The sequence below is a fragment of the Arachis ipaensis genome, chromosome B6, assembly GCF_059453495.1.
Source record: "Arachis ipaensis isolate K30076 ecotype BB chromosome B6, ASM5945349v1, whole genome shotgun sequence".
In the NCBI taxonomy this organism is placed as follows: Eukaryota; Viridiplantae; Streptophyta; class Magnoliopsida; order Fabales; family Fabaceae; genus Arachis; species Arachis ipaensis.
In genome coordinates this window covers 46,495,280-46,516,294 of record NC_142441.1, presented here as the reverse complement: position 1 = coordinate 46,516,294, position 21,015 = coordinate 46,495,280, and the positions used below count along the sequence as shown (strand labels likewise).

The 21,015-nt window shown below is 37.6% G+C and overlaps 1 non-coding gene across 1 annotated transcript; it reads left to right on the top strand.

Moving 5' to 3' along the window:
• Window positions 1–880: 880 nt before the first annotated feature.
• Window positions 881–988, top strand: LOC148555419 (small nucleolar RNA R71). Its single transcript, XR_015886885.1, has one exon. It is a non-coding gene; the product is annotated as a small nucleolar RNA R71 (small nucleolar RNA).
• The last annotated feature ends 20,027 nt before the right edge of the window (window positions 989–21,015 follow it).

Here is a 21,015-nt window from a genome sequence, read left to right as displayed (position 1 = left end):
CCTCAGATTTCCATGGTTCCTCATCAGGGAACTCCATGGAGGTCAGTGGGTGTCCATTGAGGTCTTCCTCAGTGGGAATCACTGCCTCTTCCTCCTCTCCATGTTCGGCCATGTGAGATGTGGTTATGGCCTTGCACTCTCTTTTTGGATTCTCTTCTGTATTGCTTGGGAGAGTGCTAGGAGGGAGTTCAGAAATTTTCTTACTCAGCTGACCCAATTGTGCCTCCAAATTTCTAATGGAGGACCTTGTTTCAGTCATGAAACTTTGAGTGATTTTGATTAGATCAGAGACAATGGTTGTTAAGTCAGAGGGGTTCTGCTTAGAATTCTCTGTCTGCTACTGAGAAGATTACGGAAAAGGCTTACTATTGCTAAACCTGTTTCTTCCACCATTGTTGTTGTTGAAACCTTGTTGATGTCTCTGTTGATCCTTCCATGAGAAATTAGGGTGATTTCTCCATGAAGGATTATAGGTGTTTCCATAGGGTTCTCCCATGTAATTCACCTCTTCCATTGCTGGGTTCTTAGGATTATAAGCTTCTTCTTTAGAGGAAGCTTCCTTAGTATTGCCTATTGCTGCTTGCATTTCAGACAGACTCTGAGAAATTATATTGACTTGTTGGGTCAATATTTTATTCTGAGCCAATATGGCATTCAGAGTATCAATCTCAAGAACTCCTTTCTTCTGATTTGTCCCATTATTCACAGGATTCCTTTCAGAAGTGTACATGAATTGGTTATTTGCAACCATTTCAATGAATTCTTGAGCTTCTGCAGGCGTCTTCTTCAGATGAAGAGATCCTCCAGCAGAGTTATCCAATGACATCTTGGATAGTTCAGACAGGCCATCATAGAAAATACCTATGATGCTCCATTCTAAAAGCATGTCAGAAGGGCACCTTCTGATCAATTGCTTGTATCTCTCCCAAGCTTCATAGAGAGACTCACCATCCTTCTGTCTAAAGTTTTTTACTTCCACTCTAAGCTTACTCAATTTTTGAGGTGGAAAAAACTTTGCCAAGAAGGCATTGACTAGATTTTCCCAAGAGTTCAGGCTTTCCTTAGGTTGTGAATCCAACCATGTTCTAGCTCTGTCTCTTACAACAAAAGGAAAAAGCATGAGTCTGTAGACTTCAGGGTTAACCCCATTGGTCTTGACAGTGTCACAGATTTGTAAGAACTCAGCTAAGAACTGATGAGGATCTTCCAATGGAAGTCCATGAAACTTGCAGTTCTGTTGCATTAGAGAAACTAATTGAGGCTTAAGCTCAAAGTTATTTGCTCCAATGGCAGGATTGAGATGCTTCTCCCATAGAAATCAGGAGTAGGTGCAGTAAAGTCATCAAGCACCTTCCTTGCATTATTGGCATTGATGTTATTTTTGGCTGCCATGGTTTTTTCTTCTTTGAAGAGTTCTATTAGGCCCTCTAAAGAGAATTGTTCTTTTAGCTTCTCTTAGCTTTCTCTTCAAGGTCCTTTCAGGTTCAGGATCAGCTTGAACAAGTATGCCTTTATCTTCGTTCCTGCTCATATGAAAGAGAAGAGAACAAGAAAGTAGGGAATCCTCTATGTCACAGTATAGAGATTCCTTGAGGTGTCAGAGGAAAAGAAGAATAGAAGGAGGAGGTGGAGAAGAGAATTCGAACATATAAAGAAGGAGGGAGTTCGAATTGTACCCTGAGGGGGAGTCTTAGTCCCTTAAATAGAATGATGTGAAAAGAGGGGAAGAATTTTCGAAAATTAATTAAAAGATTTTAAAAAAGAAATTTGAAAATTTGATTGAGATTTTCGAAAACTAAGATTAGGAAAGAAATAAAGTGATTTTTGAAAAAAATTTTGAAATTAGAAAAAGATTTGATTGAAAAAATTAATGTTGAAAAAGAAGTGATTGAAAAGATATGTTTGAAAAGATATGATTGAAAATCAATTTAGAAAAAGAAAATTTTTAAAATTAAAGTTGATTACTTGACTATCAAGAAATTAAAAGATATGATTTTAAAATTTAAAGTTTGATCCTTTCTTAATAGGCAAGTAACAACTTGAAAATTTGAAGTAAATCTTTAATTGAAGCAAGGATTTTTGAAAATAGTAAAAATAAGTATAAAATGGAAAGAAATTAATTTTGAAAGAGATATGATTGAAAAGATATGATTTGAAAAAGATTTGATTTTGAAAAATTTTGAAAACTTGAAAAAATGTGAATTGAAAACAAAATCTTCCCTCTAGTGTCATCTTGGCGTTAAACGCCCAGAATGGTGCCCATTCTGGCGTTTAACGCCCAAATCTCTACCTTTTTGGGCGTTAAACGCCCAGCCAGGTGCCATGGCTGGTGTTTAAACGCCAGTTTTCCTTCTTCACTGGGCGTTTTGAACGCCCAGCTTTTTCTGTTTGGTTCCTCTGCTGAATGTTCTGAATCTTCAATTCTTTGTATTATTGACTTGAAAAGACACAATTTTTGAAAATATTTTTGAATTTTTGATGATGAGAAATAACAAAAAATGCAACTAATGATCAAATGAACAATGCATGCAAGACACCAAACTTAGAAATTAATACTAGACTCAAACAAGAAACATAAAATATTTTTGATTTTTATGGTTTTATAAATTTTTTTTTGTGATTTTCGAAACTTATATGAAAAAGTAAATAAAGAGAATCAAAACTTTTAATAAGAATTCCAGGAATCATGCAATGTTAGTCTAAAGCTTTAGTCTAAAAAGATTAGACATGTTTGGCCAAGCTTCAGCAGGACATTACATTCAATAGCTAAATTGATGAGAATCAATCAGCTTTTGTGATGATAAGAACATCACCTTGAAACTCTAGAATTCATTCTTAAAAATTCTGAAAAATACCTAATCTAAGTAATAAGATGAACCGTCAGTTGTCCAAACTCGAACAATCCCCGGCAACGGCGCCAAAAACTTGGTGCACGAAATTGTGATCATCAACAATGGCGCCAAAGGACTTGGAGCTCTCAAACGTGAATCACACTTTGTCACAATTCCGCACAACTAACCAGCAAGTGCACTGGGTCGTCCAAGTAATAAACCTTACGTGAGTAAGGGTCGATCCCACGGAGATTGTCGGCTTGAAGCAAGCTATGGTCATCTTGTAAATCTCATTCAGGCGGATTCAGATGGTGATGAAGAATTGATAATTAAAAGATAAATAAAACATAAAATAAAGATAGAGATACTTATGTAATTCATTGGTGGATTTCAGATAAGCGTATGAAGATGCTTTGTTCCCCTTGAACCTCTGCTTTCCTATTGCCTTCTTCCAATCATTCATACTCCTTTCCATGGCAAGCTGTATGTTGGGCATCACCGTTGTCAATGGCTACAATTCCGTCCTCTCAGTGAAAATGTTCAACGCACTCTGTCACAGCACGGCTAATCATCTGTCGGTTCTCGATCATGTCGGAATAGAATCCAGTGATTCTTTTGCGTCTGTCACTAACGCCCAACACTCGCGAGTTTGAAACTCGTCACAGTCATTCAATCCTTGAATCCTACTCGGAATACCACAGACAAGGTTTAGACTTTCCGGATTCTGAAGAATGGCTGCCAATGGATTCTAGCTTATACCACGAAGATTCTGATTAAGGAATCCAAGAGATACACACTCAATCGAAGGTAGAACGGAGGTGGTTGTCAGGCACACGTTCATAGGTGAGAATGATGATGAGTGTCACGGATCATCACATTCATCAAGTTGAAGAACAAGTGATATCTTAGAGAAGAAGTAGGCGGGAATTGAATAGAAAAACAGTAGTAATTGCATTAATTCATGAAGAACAGCAGAGCTCCACACCTTAATCTATGGTGTGTAGAAACTCCACCGTTGAGAATACATAAGAACAAGGTCTAGGCATGGCCGTGAGGCCAGCCCCCAAACGTGAAAAGAACTATGAAAGTATGAGTAATGATCTGAAAAGTGTGTGTCAAATACAATAGCAAAAGGTCCTATTTAAAGAGAACTAGTAGCCTAGGGTTGCAAAAATCTTCTTCCGGGCCCACTTGGTGTGTGCTTGGGCTGAGCATTGAAGCATTTTCGTGTAGAGACTTTTCTTGGAGTTAAACGGCAGCTTTTGTGCCAGTTTGGGCGTTTAACTCCAGCTTTTGTGCCAGTTTCGGAGTTAAACGCCAGAATTCTTGAGCTGACTTGGAACGCCTTTTTGGGCCATCAAATCTCGGGCAAAGTATGGACTATTATATATTGCTGGAAAGCCCAGGATGTCTACTTTCCAACGCAATTGAGAGCGCGCCTATTGGGCTTCTGTAGTTCTAGAAAATCCACTTTGAGTGCAGAGAGGTCAGAATCCAATAGCATCTGCAGTCCTTTTTCAGCCACTGAATCAGATTTTTGCTCAGGTCCCTCAATTTCAGCCAGAAAATACCTGAAATCACAGAAAAACACACAAACTCATAGTAAAGTCCAGAAGAGTTATTTTTAAATAAAAACTAATAAAAACATAATAAAAACTAACTAAAATATACTAAAAACATACTATAAACAATGCCAAAAAGCGTATAAATTATCCGCTCATCAGAGATGATGTGGATTGTAAAAAAAAATTATTTTTTGTTTAAATTTTTTTTGAATACCGAAAATTAAAAGGAAAATAAAATAATAATAAAAAAAATTAACTATAATTTCAAAAATTAGAAAAATAGATAAAAAAGGAAATTAAAAATTAAAATAAGTAATTAATTAAAAAGATTTGAAAAAGGTATGATTTTAAAATTTGAGATTGGAAAAGATAAGATAAGATTTTGAAAAAGATATGATTTTAAAAATTTTGACCAAATCAACCTAATGAATTTAAAAATTATGAGCAATTAAAGGAAAGGATATTTTTTTTTTATTTTTGAATTTTATGAGGAAAGAGAAGAACACAGAAAAGACACAAGACTTAAAATTTTTAGATCTAATGCTCCTTGTTTTTTGAAAATTTTGGAGGGAAAACACCAAGGAACACCAAACTTAAAAATTTTAAGATCAAAACACAAAGAAGACTCAAGAACACCTTGAAGACTCACAAGAACAACAAGAATAAAATTCAAAGACTCCAGAACATAAAAAGAACACCAAACTTAAAAGTTTGACACAAGATTTAATCAAAGAAAAAATATGTTTGAAAATGTTTTAAAAGGAAGATACCCAATTACCAAGAACATAAGTACAACGCTCTGGCCAACTGAGCTATAAATTTAACGTGTTTTAAAAAAGGTATTTAATGTATATAAATTTTTTGAATACTGATAATTTGAAAATGCACAAGAAAAACAAGAAAAGACACAGAACAGGAAAAACTAAAGATCAAACAAGAAAAATAGCAAGAACAACTTGAAGATTGATGAGCGGATATTTTATACGCTTTTTGGGGATAATTTCATATTGTTTTGAGTATGTTCTAGTTAGTTTTTAGTTTATTTCCAGTAGTTTTTAGGAAAAATTCATATTTCTGGACTTTACTATGAGTTGTGTGCTTTTCTGTAATTTCAGGTATTTTTCTGGCTGAAATTGAAGGAGCTGAGCAAAAATCTGATTCAGGCTGAAAAAGGACTGCTGATGCTGTTGGATTCTGACCTCCCTGCACTCAAATTGGATTTTCTGGAGCTACAGAACTCGAAATGGCATGCTTCCAATTGCATTGGAAAGTAGACATCCAGAGCTTTCCAGCAATATATAATAGTCTATACTTTGCACAAGGATAGACGACGTAAACTGGCGTTCAACGCCAGTCCTCTGCCTAATTCTGGCGTCCAGCGCCAGAAAAGGATCAAAAACTGGAGTTGAACGCCCAAACTGGCACAAAAACTGGCGTTCAACTCCACAAATGGCTTCTGCACGTGAATTGCTTAAAGTCTCAGCCCCAGCACACACCAAGTGGGCCCCAGCACACCAAGTGGGCCCCAGAAGTGGATCTCTGCATCATCCATCATAGTCCACTCATATTTTGTAACCCTAGGCTACTGGTTTAGTATTTAAACAACTTTTAGAGACTTATTTTGTATCTCATGACATTTCAGATCTAAACTTTGTATTCTCTGACGGCATGAGTCTCTAAACCCCATTGTTGGGGGTGAGGAGCTCTGCTGTGTCTCGATGAATTAATGCAAGTATTTCTGTTTTTCATTCAAACACGCTTGTTCCTATCTAAGATGTTTATTCGCGCTTAACTGTGATGAAGGTGATGATCTGTGACATTCATCACCTTCCTCAAACCACGAACGTGTGATTGACAACCACCTCCGTTCTATATCCGATTGAATGAGCATCTCTTAGATTCTTTAATCAGAATCTCCGTGGTATAAGCTAGAACTGATGGCGGCATTCATGAGAATCCGGAAAGTCTAAACCTTGTCTGTGGTATTTCGAGTAGGATTCAAGGATTGAATGACTGTGACGAGCTTCAAACTCCTGAAGGCTGGGCGTTAGTGACAGACGCAAAAGGATAGTAAATCCTATTCCAACCGGATCGAGAACCAACCGGTGATTAGCCGTGCTGTGACAGAGCGCGTGAGCGTAGTTTTCACTGGAAGGATGGAAGGTAGCCATTGACAACGGTGATCCACCAACACACAGCTTGCCATAGGGGGACGTGCGTGCGTGAACAAGAAGACAGAGGAAAGCAGAGATTCAGAAGACAAAGCATCTCCAAAACTCCAACATGTTCTCCATTACTGCACAACAAGTAATCTTTTAATTTATGCTCTACTGGTTACTCACAATTCAATTGATAAACATAATTGACTTCCTGACTAAGATCTACAAGATAACCATAGATTGCTTCAAACCAACAATCTCCGTGGGATTCGACCCTTACTCACGTAAGGTATTACTTGGACGACCCAGTGCACTTGCTGGTTAGTGGTACGCGTTGTGAAAAGTGTGATTCACAATTCGTGCACCAAAGATCAAGAAAGAACAATGAACACAAATTCGAAAATTTAAAGGAAAATAAAAATATGCAATTGATACCAAACTTAAAATATGAAACTAAACTAAAACAGAAGACTAAATCATGAAGTTATTGGTTTTAAAAATTTTCGAAAATAATTTAGAAAAATAAAATAAGGATTTTAAAATTTTAACCAAAAACAATAATAGAAGACTCTAAACCAAAAAGAAAAATTTTTCCTAATCTAAGCAAAAAAATAAACCGTCAGTTGTCCAAACTCAAACAATCACTGGCAACGGCGCCAAAAACTTGGTGCACGAATTGTGATTCACACTTTTCACAACTCGTACCACTAACCAGCAAGTGCACTAGGTCGTCCAAGTAATACCTTACGTGAGTAAGGGTCGATCCCACGGAGATTGTCGGCTTGAAGCAAGCTATGGTTATTTTGTAATTCTTAGTCAGGAAATCAATAATAAAAATGATTGAGTTTGTGAAGAGTAAATAACATAAAATAAATAATACTTGTTATGCAATAATGGAGAACAGGTTGAGGTTTTGGAGATGCTCTGTCTTTTGAATCTCTGCTTTCCTACTATCTTCTTCTTCACGCACGCAAGGCTCCTTCCATGGCAAGCTGTATGTTGGTGGATCACCGTTGTCAATGGCTACCATCCGTCCTCTCAGTGAAAATGGTCCAAATGCGCTGTCACTGCACGGCTAATCATCTGTCGGTTCTCACTCATGTTGGAATAGAATCCATTGATTCTTTTGCGTCTGTCACCACGCCCAACACTCGCGAGTTTGAAGCTCATCACAGTCCTCCCTTCCCAGATCCTACTCAAAATACCACAGACAAGGTTTAGACTTTCCGGATCTCAGGAATGGCCGCCAATAATTCTAGCCTATACCACGAAGACTCTGATCGTGAACCAGGAGGCTAAGAGGTACACACTCAAGCTAATGCAGATAGAACGAAGGTGGTTGTCAGGCACGCGTTCATAGGTGAGAATGATGATGAGTGTCACAGATCATCACATTCATCAGGGTGAAGTGCAAGTGAATATCTTAGAATAGAAACAAGCGTGATTGAATGAAAAACAGTAGTAATTGCATTAATTCATCGAGACACAGCAGAGCTCCTCACCCCCAAACATGGGGTTTAGAGACTCATGCCATTAGAAATACAATGTGAAGTGTAAAAATGTCATGAGGTGCATAGTAAGTCTCTAAAAGTTGTTTTTATACTAAACTAGTAGCTAGGGTTACAGAAAATAAGTAACTAAGTGCAGATAGTGCAGAAAATCCACTTCCAGGGGCCACTTGGTGTGTGCTTGGGCTGAGCATTGAGCTTTACACGTGTAGAGGCTTCTCTTGGAGTTAAACACCAGGTTGTAGCCTGTTTCTGGCGTTTAACTCTGGTTTGCAACCTGTTTCTGGCGTTTAACGCCAGAATAGGGTAAAGACTTGGCGTTAAACGCCAATTTGCGTCGTTAAAACTTGGGCAAAGTATGGACTATTATATATTGTTGGAAAGCCCTGAATGTCTAATTTCCAACGCAATTGAGAGCGCGCCAATTGGTCTTTTTTAGCTCCAGAAAATCCATTTTGTGTGCAGGGAGATCAGAATCCAACAGCATCTGCAGTCCTTTTTCAGCCTCTAAACCAGATTTTTGCTCAGGTCCCTCAATTTCAGCCAGAAAATACCTAAAATCACAAAAAAATGCACAAACTCATAGTAAAGTCCAGAAATGTGAATTTTGAATAAAAACTAATAAAAATATACTAAAAAGTAATTAAAACATGCTGAAAACTACTTAAAAACAATGCCAAAAAGCGTATAAATTATCCGCTCATCAAAGCACCTTTGGATGCTAAAAATTGAAACTTTAGCAAGATCGCTTTGGTAGGCTCGCATGTGAGTAACACATGAATCTTGAACATGATGGTGGTGATTTGGGAGAGTGAGAAACCGTGGGCTTTGAAGAAGAGATGACGAAATCTGGCTTGATGGGGTGTCAAAGAGAACGCGCTTGTGTGCTCTGAGAGCATTTACATGGAAGAAACCACACTTAGTGGTGAGGTAAGAGATAGTGAAAGAGTGGTGGTCATCGAAATGGAGGTGGTTGAGAAGAGGAATGAGTGGCGGCGTGTTTGTGATAGAAGAGGAGAAGAACACAAGGCGTAGAGCAGATGAGCAGTTGCAGGAAGCAAAGGTTGCAAGAAGCAAAGGATCATCACTATCGTTGTTGTTTATGGCTGTGGAGAAAGAGAAAAGTGAGGTTGACGGTTGATGGGGGTGGAGATGACGGTTGTGTTGGTGAAGGAGGTGGTAAAATTTCTGAAAAGAATAAAGGAAGGGATAAGATTTGGAAGAAGGGGGTTGAGATTAGGGTTAGGAGAAGGGTAATTTGGGGTTTTAAAATGATTTTTTAGTATTTGGATAATTTTGTTATATGGAACTCATGTTTTATGGATACAAATGGTAATTTCCTTTTTTTGTGAGTAGATTTATCAGCGTTTAAAACTTTCATGGGTAGAAATGGTAGTTTACTTATACTTTTATTAATACATAAAACTCAGCAGAGCTCCTAACCTTAACCTAGGAGGTTTAGAGACTCATACTGATAGAAAATACAATGAAAGGTAAAAATGGGCAAAGATTGGTCAAAGATCCTAAAACAAGGGTGATCTTCTCCTTTAAATACTAATCTAACAATTAGAGATTACAAAAATAGGATAGGCTTAGGCTTGTAGTGCGAAAATCTACTTCCGGGGTCCACTTGGTGAGTGTTTGGGTTGAGCTTGAGTGGTCTCCACGTGCTAGTAGAGCTCTAGGGTATTGAACACTGGCTAGGGGCAACTTTTTGGGCGTTGGACGCTGGTCACTCCTTTGTGGGCGTTAGACGCCTAGACTGGGGTAGATGGCTGACATTGAACGCCGGTTTTGGGCCTTTAATTCTAAATAAAAGTATAGACTATTATATATTTCTGGAAAGCCCTGGATGTTAGATTTCCATATCCGCTAATAACTCTCCATTTGGATTTTTGTAGCTCCAGAAAAGCTCCTTTGATTGCACAGAGGTCAGATCCTAACAGCATCTGCAGTGCTTTCTCTGGCTCAGAATCAGACTTTTGCTCCAGCTCCTCAATTTCAGACAGAAAATACCTGAAGCTGCATAAAAACACACAAACTCATAGTAGAATCCAAAAATGTGAATTTTGAACTAAAACCTATGAAAATATAATAAAACTCAAATAAAACATTCTAAAAACTATACGAAAATGATCCCAAAAAGCGTATAAAATATCCGCTCATCACAACACCAAACTTAAACTGTTGCTTATCCCCAAGCAACTAAAATCAAAGTAGGATAAAAAGAAAAGTAAGATACAATAAATCTCAGAGTTTTCAATGAAGCTCAGTTTCAATTAGATGAGCGTGAGTTAGTAGCTTTTTGCTTTTGAATTGTTTTGGCATCTCAATATCCATTGAAACTCAGAATTTTTGGCCTTTTTAGGAACTTTGAATCTAGATGATATTATTGACTCTCCTAGTTTAGTTCTTTTTGATTCTTGAACACAGGTTTTTAGAGTCTTGGTTGTGGCCCTAAGCACTTTATTTTCCAGTATTACCACCGGATACATAAATGCCACAGACACTTAATTGGGTGAACCTTTTCGGATTGTGATTTAGCTTTGCTAGAATCCCCAGATAGAGGTGTCCAGAGTTCTTAAGCACACTCTTTTTGCTTTGGATCACGACTTTAACTGCTCAGTCTCAAGCTTTTTACTTGGCACCTTCACACCACAAGCATATAGTTAGGGACACTTTTCATTTGAAGTAGTTAGGCCAAGATTTTGTTTCTTTTAGGCCCTCCTAACCATTGATGCTCCAAGCCTTGGATCCTTTTATCCTTGTCTTTTGGTTTAAAGGGTTATTGGCTTTTTGCTCTTGCCTTTTGGTTTAAAGAGCTATTGGCTTTTTCTGCTTTTTATTTCTTCTTTTTTTTTTTGCATGCAGTTGTTTTTCCTTTTATTGCATCTTGCTTTTTTTTTTTGCTGCTTTTTCTTGCTTCAAGAATCAATTTTTGGATTTTTCAGATTATCAATAATATTTCACTTTTATCATCACTCTTTCAAGAGCCAACATTGTTAATTCTAATTTCAAATATGCACTGTTCATTCATACATTCAGAAAACAAAAGCAATGCCACCACATCAAGATAATTGAACTATTCTTAAGATAAACTTGAAATTCATGCATTTACTTTTCTTTTTCAAATAAAATTTTCTTTTAATCAAGGTGAGAAATATATGGAATATTTTATAACTATAAGACATAGATAGAAATAATTATGCAATAAGAACACGAGAACAAATAACAAAACATAATGGAAAATAGAAAAATGACATAAAAGTAAGGCGTGATGGAACGGGACCACCTTAATGACGGCGACTACCACTTCTTCTAGAGAATCCAATTGAGCGCTTGATGTCTTCAATGTCACGCCCTTGTCTCTGTTGTTTTTCCCTCAGAGCTTTTTGATCTTCTCTGATTTTATTGAGGATGGTGGAATGCTCTTGATGCTCCATCCTCAACTGATTCATGTTAGAGCTTAATTCTCCCACAGAAGTATGCCACTGATCCCAATAGCTTTGAGGAGGAAAATACATCCCTTGAGGCATCTCAGGGATCTCATGTTGAGGCGGCTCTACATGCTCATGTCATGTGCCGGCTCTCTAGTATGCTTCATCCTTCTTTTAGTGATGGGCTTATCCTCCTCAATGAAGATATCTCCTTCTATGACAATTTTAGCTGAATTGCATAGGTGATAGATAAGATGAGGGAAAGCTAACCTTGCTTGGGTGGTGATGGGCGGAAAAATCGTCGGTAAAGAATTTCACAAAAATAAGCGCATTGTAAGTATAGATCTAAATCAACAATTAAACCTCAATCAAATTTAATTTGTTTGTCACTTAAGCAAACCCAATAAAAATAAACCGAAGTATTTAAACATTGGGTCATCTCTCAAGAAATTGCAGGGAATTGTAGTTATTATTGGTTATAGAAAAGTATCTTTTTGGATTTTTAAATGTTGAACAAGGAATTTAAATGACACGGAAAAAAACTAACAATTAAGAAAAGTCCTAGCAAGGATTGATAATTGGAATTCCTATCCTCATTATCAATGTAAATTTTGATGGTAATTGTAAATTGCACTCGCTTAGTTAACCTCTAACAAATGAAGAAAAGTCAAGTGAGAAAATCAACTTGAATTCACAAGTCCTAACCAAAGACTAGAGTTAGTGAAATTCAAGCCAACTAACAAGTTTCAATCACCAACCAACAAGAGACTTATGATGATTCAAGAGTCTAAAATTAATCAATTCAAGCTAAGAATATAAAAATCTAACTTAAAACCCTCCCAAGCATTTTATCAAACACTTGGAAGGCACAATATAAAAACATAGGAAACTAACAAGGAATATTAAATCCAAATAACCAATTTCAAACATCAATAAGAACAAACGAAGAAAGGAACAATAATTATGAAATACCTTAAATTGCATTAAAAGGGAAATTGAATCTAACATGACAATTCATAAACTAAAGTGGCAACATAAAGTAATCAATAAGGGAAATAAATAAACTAGAATCCTAGAACAATTAAAAGTAGAAGAGAAACTAAATTGAAATAAGATAGAATTCATAAATTGAAAAGAATTAAAACTAAGAAACCTAAAAACCTAGAGAGAGGAGAGAGCTTCTCTCCCTAGAAACTACATCTAAAACCTAAAATTATGTGAATGAAAGTTGTGTATGAATGATTCCCTCACTCTGCAGCCTCTAATCTGTGTTTTCGGTCCTGGAACTAGGCCAAAAACAGCCCAGAAATTGCCCCCAGCAATTTCTGATATGTCCAGCACGTGGTTCTGTCACCCGTACGCGTCGCTGAACTTTCGCATGGTCACGCGTACGCATGATCCACGCGTGCGTGTCGCCTAACTGCATGACAACTATGGCAAATTACATATCAATTTGAAGCTCCGGATGTTATCTTTCCAACACAACTGGAACCGCCTCATTCGGATCAGTGTAGCTCAAGTTATGGTCGATTTAGTACGAAGAGGTTAGGGTTGACAGCTTAGGAATTCCTTCAATTTCTTGTGTTCCTTCCACTTTTGCATGCTTCCTTTCCATCCTCTAAGCCATTCCTGTCCTATAAACTCTGAAAACACTTAACACACATATCACGATATCGAATGGTAATAAGAGAGGATTAATAATTAGTAATTTTAAGGCCAAAGAAGCATGTTTTCAATCAAAGCACAGAATTAGGAAGGAAAATGTAAAATATGCAATTTCTATGAATAAGTGTGAGAATAGTGGATAAAATCTATTAAATTAAGCACAAGATAAACCCTAAAAATGGGGTTTATTAATCTCTCCACACTTAAACATTAGCATGTCCTCATGCTAAGCTCAAGAGAACCAAAAGAGTGAAGAGGAATGGTGGAATTTATGAAATGCAACCTATCTGTATGAATGCAACTAAATGCAAAAATACTTCTACCTACTTCGTTAAATGTAAACAAATTCTCCATGACAAACATAAACTGGATTCCACTAATTCAAATCACAAAATAAAGTACAAGTAAACTTGCAAGAAGAAAGCTCGTGAAAGCCGGGAACAAAGGATCGAGCATCGAACCCTCACCGGAAGTGTATACACTCTAATCACTCAAATGTTTAAGGTTCGATTCTCTCAATTCTCTACTAACCTTGCTTTCTAAGGCTTGCTCTTCTTCTACCAATCAACAAATAATTTGATGCAGAAATACACATATCAAGAGGTCTTTTAAGGGTTGTAATGGGGTTAGGATCAAGGTAGGATTGTATTTGGTCAAGTGGACTAAAATCTGAATCCTTAATTAACCCAAACTTCCCACCTAACTTAGGACAATCCATGTAATCAAAATACAAAATGTAACTATCCATTAACCATGTTTTTCATATATTCATGCATCCTAATTTCGAGTACAGCTCATATGCATTGCTATCACAATTTACTTTGGGGTATTTTGTCCCCTTTTATTATTTGCTCTCTTTTTTTTATTTTTTTATTTTTATTTTTTTTGTTTTTGTTTTTTTAATGCATACGATTAAGATATTGAATGCAAGAATATATGCTTAACTATTGTTTTGCACATTTTCACAAGAATATACAACACCCAATTCTCAAACCAAATATTTCCAAACCCAACTTTCCCACACTTAAATCATGAACACTCTCACTAGTCTAAGCTAACCAATAATTCAAATTAAGGACATTATTGTTTTACGTTTAGAGTTAATGATGTGCTAAAGTAAAGAACAAATGGGATAAGTAGGCTCAACATTGGTTTACAAAGGATAATAAAAAGGTTAAGGCCATATGAGTATGTAAGCTCAGTGAAATAAGGCCTCAATCATATACGTGCATGCATACATCAAATAATAGAAATATAGAATTAAGCAAGACATAGATTACAATTTTAGAGAGAATAACACACACCAAAATTAAAATATTGGTTGATAAAATGCAACCAATCGAATAGGCTCAAAAATCTCATTGGTTTTGTGTGTTCGAGCTCTAAACCATGTTCCAGTATAATATTCCTTCAAACAATTTCAATAAAAAATTTAATTCAAATTAATGAAATGCTATAAAATAATTTCTTGGAAAAGAATTCATCACTTCAACCAAGTAGTGGTAAAATATGCACGAAATCAAACAAACATGCAATCAAATATGCAAATACAACAACTAATTTAACAAAAAAAATTTAAACATTGGTGTTGAGACAGGAAAGTAACTAACCCACTGAAGTCGGTATCGACCTCCCCACACTTAAAGATTGCACCGTCCTCGGTGCATGCTAAGATGTGCAAGTGGACGGGTTGCTCTAACTAATGCTTTTCTCCAAAGGTTGTGCATAAGGACTTGTCTATTGCCCATGTAAAATTCTTCCATTTCCCTTCTTGATTGCCATCCTGAAAGAAGAGAAAAGGGAAGAAAAGTAACCCGAAAACAAAGATAGAAATCAAATAAAATATGGGTGGGTTAATGGCAAAAAATGAGGGTTTCAATTACATGGTAGCTACAACATGTACGTGAGAAAATAATAGAAGCAAATGGCATATCAATAGTGCAAAAACTGCAACAATGGGGGAAAGAAATTGGGTCATGAAAGACAGTATAAGTGCATATCAATACAAATGGAATACATGTGTCATAAAAATTTAGCATTGACCTATGAATAATAATACCCAACAATTTAAAACAAGCCACGAGCACCAAAAATAATGCAAGAAAAGATGCAACAGTTGAATAAGAGCATTTAACACCAATGGTAAAATAATTGACTTAGAAAAGAAAATAAAAATATGCACAAGATTAAAATGCAATAAATAAAAGTATGCAAACAAATTGAGTAAGAGAAATTGAAAGAGAATATGGATGAGAAGTTGAAGAAACGAAGAAGAAGAAGAAAGTAAGAAAGGAGGAGGAAAGAAGGAGAAATGAGAGAAGAAAGAAGTAAGAAATGAAAAACAGGGTGCGACGCGCGCGCATGCATCACGTGTAAGCGTGAAAACTGAATTAGCCATGCGACGCGTAAGCGTCACCCACGCGTACGCGTGGGTGGCAAAAAATGCACATTGACGCGTGAGCGTCGGTCACGCGTACGCGTGACTACTCGCATGACTCCAGCACCATGGCATCACAACTCTCTGTTCAAGCATCCATTTACGCCGATTGGTAAGCCCACGCGTACGCGTCGTTGACGCTTACTCGTGGATTGGCAAAAACGCAGGGGACGCGTACGCGTGGGGTACGCATACGTGTTGGTTGGCTTGTTCGCCAGGCACCCCTCCCGCGTCGTTCCAGCACAACTCTCTGTTTATTTTATTAATGTTACGCACTGACACATGATGCGTGCGCGTCATCGACGCTTAATCGTCGAGTGTAATTTTTTTTTAATAATAAACCAGAAATTAATAAGCAACTAAACCATAAATTAAAAGAGATAAACATGACTAAAAATGAAAATATAACTTATTACTAACATAAACAAAAAGGGAAATTAGAAAGAATTTACCATGGTGGGGTGTCTCCCGCCTAGCACTTTTAGTTAAAGTCCTTAAGTTGGACATTTGGTGATCCTCTTGTCATGGTGGCTTGTGCTTGAACTCATCTTGAAACTTCCACCAACGCTTGGACTTCCAATAAGCCTTGACATTTTCAAATGAATTCACCAAGCCTTGATGGAGTTCTTCACAAGTTTTGAGCTCCCAAAATTGACTCTCTTGTATGCCGGGATCCCAAATCCTGTTTCTACATCCGTCTTCAAGTTGATCATCATTTTTTCAACTGGGTGGCAAGCAGTCTGAATTCTCAATGAAGTACCAAACTTTTCTCTTAGATCCAAGCAAATGTTCACTAGTCTCACCCTTGCATCTAGCTCTTGAAATCTCAACCTTGATGAGCCTTGATTTGCAACTCCAACCATTAAACATTCTTTTCTTACGCTTTATGCCACAAAGCTTCCTGAGTTGGCCGTCCGTTTCAAGAATACCATACTCAAGTGGGATAGGAAGATGAACAGAGATGTGTTTTACCCACTCAAATGAAGGAGTAGATGGCAACCTCGGTAGAGAAGTTTCCAATGATCTTGAAAAGCATGTTCAACTCCCGTCCAACCTTGCCGAAGGGCTTCCGCTTCCACATCATTCTCAGACTCAGTCAGAGAAGGTTCTTCATACCCAAGGAGTTCATTTAGGGATGTGGGTTTATCACTAGGAAAACTTGATTAATGAGCATTATCACCAAGGGAACTTGCTTCTTGATCTATCCCATCCAATTCTTCATAGGGAATATACCATAGAGGTTGTGCACTAGCCTCCTTGACATCAATTTCAATCTCCTTGGAGGAATATTCTACAATTCTTGATTCCCATGGAGGTTCGGCATCTCCTAAGTCTTCAACCACTTCTTCTTCTTTAACTGTTATGACTTTCTCCACTTGTTCCAATATAAATTCACGTTCCTTATTGTCCACCGGAGGTTCTAGTGTCTCTTTCGTGCTACGTTCTTCATTAGATTCTCCACATGTAGCCATGGGAGTGCTTTGAGTGTCCAAATGTTGGGAAGCTAACCAATTTGCTACCTCGGTCAAGGCAGCCGTGAATTCTAGTACTCGCTTTTGCATCTCTTTTTGCTCTTGAAGAAGAACACTTAGAGTGTCATCCATTGGAGATTGGAGTGGATACGAGGGTTCATTGCTTGGGAGGAAGGGTTCATGATATGAGGGTGGTTCATCATAATAAGGTTGTGGCGGTTCAACACTCTCCGTCTTTTCCACTTTTTACACAACACACTTCAATCCGTTGCTCTCAAGTTGAGATTCTTTAGCCATGAGAGCTTCGTGTGCTTTTCGGCTTCCCACTCACTCCAATTGATGAAGGGTTGCTTGAAATTGATCCAGTGTCTCCTTGAGATGATCCCTTGACTTTTATTTCGCTTGGATAACATGATTAGGATCATATGGATCTTGGGTTAATGGGTATGGGCAAGGTGTATATGGAGGTGGTGGTTCTTGGGGGTAATTGTGTTGAAATTGGAGTGGTTCTATATATGGTTCATATGGCTCATAAGGTGGTTGGTATGGTGGATAAGGGTTAGGATCATATGAAGGTGTTTGGTAGTAGGTGGCTTATGAGTATGGTGGTTCAAAACTATGTTGAGGAGGTGGTTCATAGGTATATGGTAGGGCTTGTTGGTAACTACAAGGGGGTCCTCCATATCCATTGTCTTGGTACGCACCTTGGAATGACTCTTGCTCATAGTAAGTTGGTGGAGGTTGTTGATTGTCACGAATAGGTCCACCATAGCTATTGTCTTGGTATGCATCATAGAATGGTTGTTGGTCATAGTGCATTGGAGGGGGTTGTTGCCAAGAGGGTTGATCAAATCCTTGTGGCTTCTCCCATCTTTGATTGTCCCAACCTTGATGCATGTTCGCATTGTAGCTTCCATTCCCTACAACATAATTTGAACTAAACTCGTAGCCAAAGGGATGAGAATTCATAGTATTAAATAAAAATAAAAACTAATAAGGAATAATGAAACTAAACTCCTAAAACTAGAAACAACTAACAAAGAAACAAAAAAGCAAATTTATTCATAATATTCACAATAACCAATAATAAGGCACACGTTTGCAATTCCCCAGCAACGACGCCAAAAATTGATGGGCGGAAAAATCGTCGGTAAAGAATTTCACAAAAATAAGCGCGTTGCAAGTATAGATCTAAACCGACAATTAAACCTCAATCAAATTTAATTTGTTTGTCACTTAAGCAAACCCAATAAAAATAAACCGAAGTATTTAAACCTCGGGTCGTCTCTCAAGGAATTGCAGGGAATTGTAGTTATTATTGGTTTTGGAAAAGTATCTTTTTGGATTTTTAAATGTTGAACAAGGAATTTAAATGACACGGAAAAAAACTAACAATTAAGAAAAGTCCTAGCAAGGATTGATAATTGGAATTCCTATCCTCATTATCAATGTAAATTTTGATGGTAATTGTAAATTGCACTCGCTTAGTTAACCTCTAACAAATGAAGAAAAGTCAAGTGAGAAAATCAACTTGAATTCACAACTCCTAACCAAAGACTAGAGTTAGTGAAATTCAAGCCAACTAACAAGTTTCAATCACCAACCAACAAGAGACTTATGATGATTCAAGAGTCTAAAATTAATCAATTCAAGCTAAGAATATAAAAATCTAACTTAAAACCCTCCCAAGCATTTTATCAAACACTTGGAAGGCACAATATAAAAACATAGGAAACTAACAAGGAATATTAAATCTAAATAACCAATTTCAAACATCAATAAGAACAAACGAAGAAAGGAACAATAATTATGAAATACCTTAAATTGCATTAAAAGGGAAATTGAATCTAACATGACAATTCATAAACTAAAGTGGCAACATAAAGTAATCAATAAGGGAAATAAATAAACTAGAATCCTAGAACAATTAAAAGTAGAAGAGAAACTAAATTGAAATAAGATAGAATTCATAAATTGAAAAGAATTAAAACTAAGAAACCTAAAAACCTAGAGAGAGGAGAGAGCTTCTCTCCCTAGAAACTACATCTAAAACCTAAAATTATGTGAATGAAAGTTGTGTATGAATGATTCCTCCACTCTGCAGCTTCTAATTTGTGTTTTTGGGCTTGGAACTAGGCCAAAAACAGCCTAGAAATCTCCTCTAGCAATTTTTGATACGTCCAGCACGTGGCTCTGTCACGCATACGCGTCGCTGAACTTTCGCAAGGTCACGCGTACGCGTGATCCACATGTGTGCATCACCTAACTGCATGGCAACTTTGGAAAATTGCATATCAATTTGAAGCCCCGGATGTTAGCTTTCCAACGCATCTGAAACCGCCTCATTCCGACCTCTGTAGCTCAAGTTATGGTCGAGTTAGTACGAAGAGGTCAGGGTTGATAGCTTAGGAATTCCTTCAATTTCTTGTGTTCCTTCCACTTTTGCATGCTTCCTTTCCATCCTCTAAGTCATTCCTACCCTATAAACCCTGAAAACACTTAACACACATATCACGGCATCGAATGGTAATAAGAGAGGATTAATAATTAGCAATTTTAAGGCCAAAGAAGCATGTTTTCAATCAAAGCACAAAATTAGGAAGGAAAATGTAAAATATGCAATTTCTATGAATAAGTGTGAGAATAGTAGATAAAATCTACTAAATTAAGCATATGATAAACTCTAAAAATGGGGTACCCTAAAAATGGGGTTTATCAGGTGGAGGGCTTCTCCGCCACTTTATACAACTCTTGAGGTATCACCTCATGTACGTCCGCCTCTTCTCCGAGCATGATGCAATGGATCATGATGGCTCAGTCTATGGTCACTTCAGACCGGTTGCTAGTGGGGATGATAGAGCGTTGGATGAATTCCAAACATCCTCTAGCTATGGGCTTTAGGTTATGCCTTCTTAGTTGGATAGGCTTGCCTTGGGAATCCCTTTTCCACTGTGCTCCTTCAACACAGATATCTGAATGCACTTGATCTAACCTTGGATCAAATTTGATTCTTCTAATGTAAGGATGTGGATCTCCTTGCATCAAAGGTAAGTTGATCGCCAACCTCACACTTTCTGGACTGAAGTCCAAGATTCTTCCTGGGACCATGGTGCTCCAATTTTTAGTATGAGGGTTCACACTAATGTCATGGTTTTTTGTGACCCATGCATTAGCATAGAACTCTTGCACCATTAAGATCCCAACCTCTTGGATGGGATTGGTTAGGATTTCCCAATCTCTTCTCCAGATTTCATGTTGGATCTCCAGATACTCATTCTTCTTAAGCTTAAAAGGGACCTCAGGGATCCCCATCTTCCTTGCCACTACCTCATAGAAGTGGTCTTTGTGGGCTTTGATGATGAATCTCTCCATCTCCCAAGATTCGATGGTGGCGGCTACGGCCTTTCCTTTCCTCTTTTTAGAGGGTTCTCCGGCCTCGGGTGCCATAAGTGGGAATGGAAAGGAAAAAGCAAGGTTTTTCCAACACCAAACTTAAAACTTTGCTCGTCCTCGAGCAAAAATAAACAAAAGAGAAGAATTGAGTAGTAGAAGAAGAAAATAGATAGAGATGGAGGGGGAAGAAGGGCTCGGCCAAGGGGTTTTGAGGGTGTATGAAGTGTGTGTATAAAGGGTTAGTAAGATGGGGTATTTATAGGGTTAGGGTAGGGTAGGTTTCGGTCATGGGAGGGTTAAATGGGAGGGAGATTTGATTTTGAAGTGGGTGGGGGTAGGTTGGAGTTATGATGGTTTTGGAGAATGATAAGGATGTGGTTTGTTGTGGTTTTATATGGAAGAGTGTGATGGGAAGTGTGAAAAGAAGAGAGAAGAAGGTGGGGTAGGTGAAGATGCTGTGGGACCCACTGGTCCTGAGAGGCTAGGAAATTCAGATTCCCTGCGCTTCTTATGGGTGTTGAATGTCCAGCTCATGCTCCTTGGCTGGC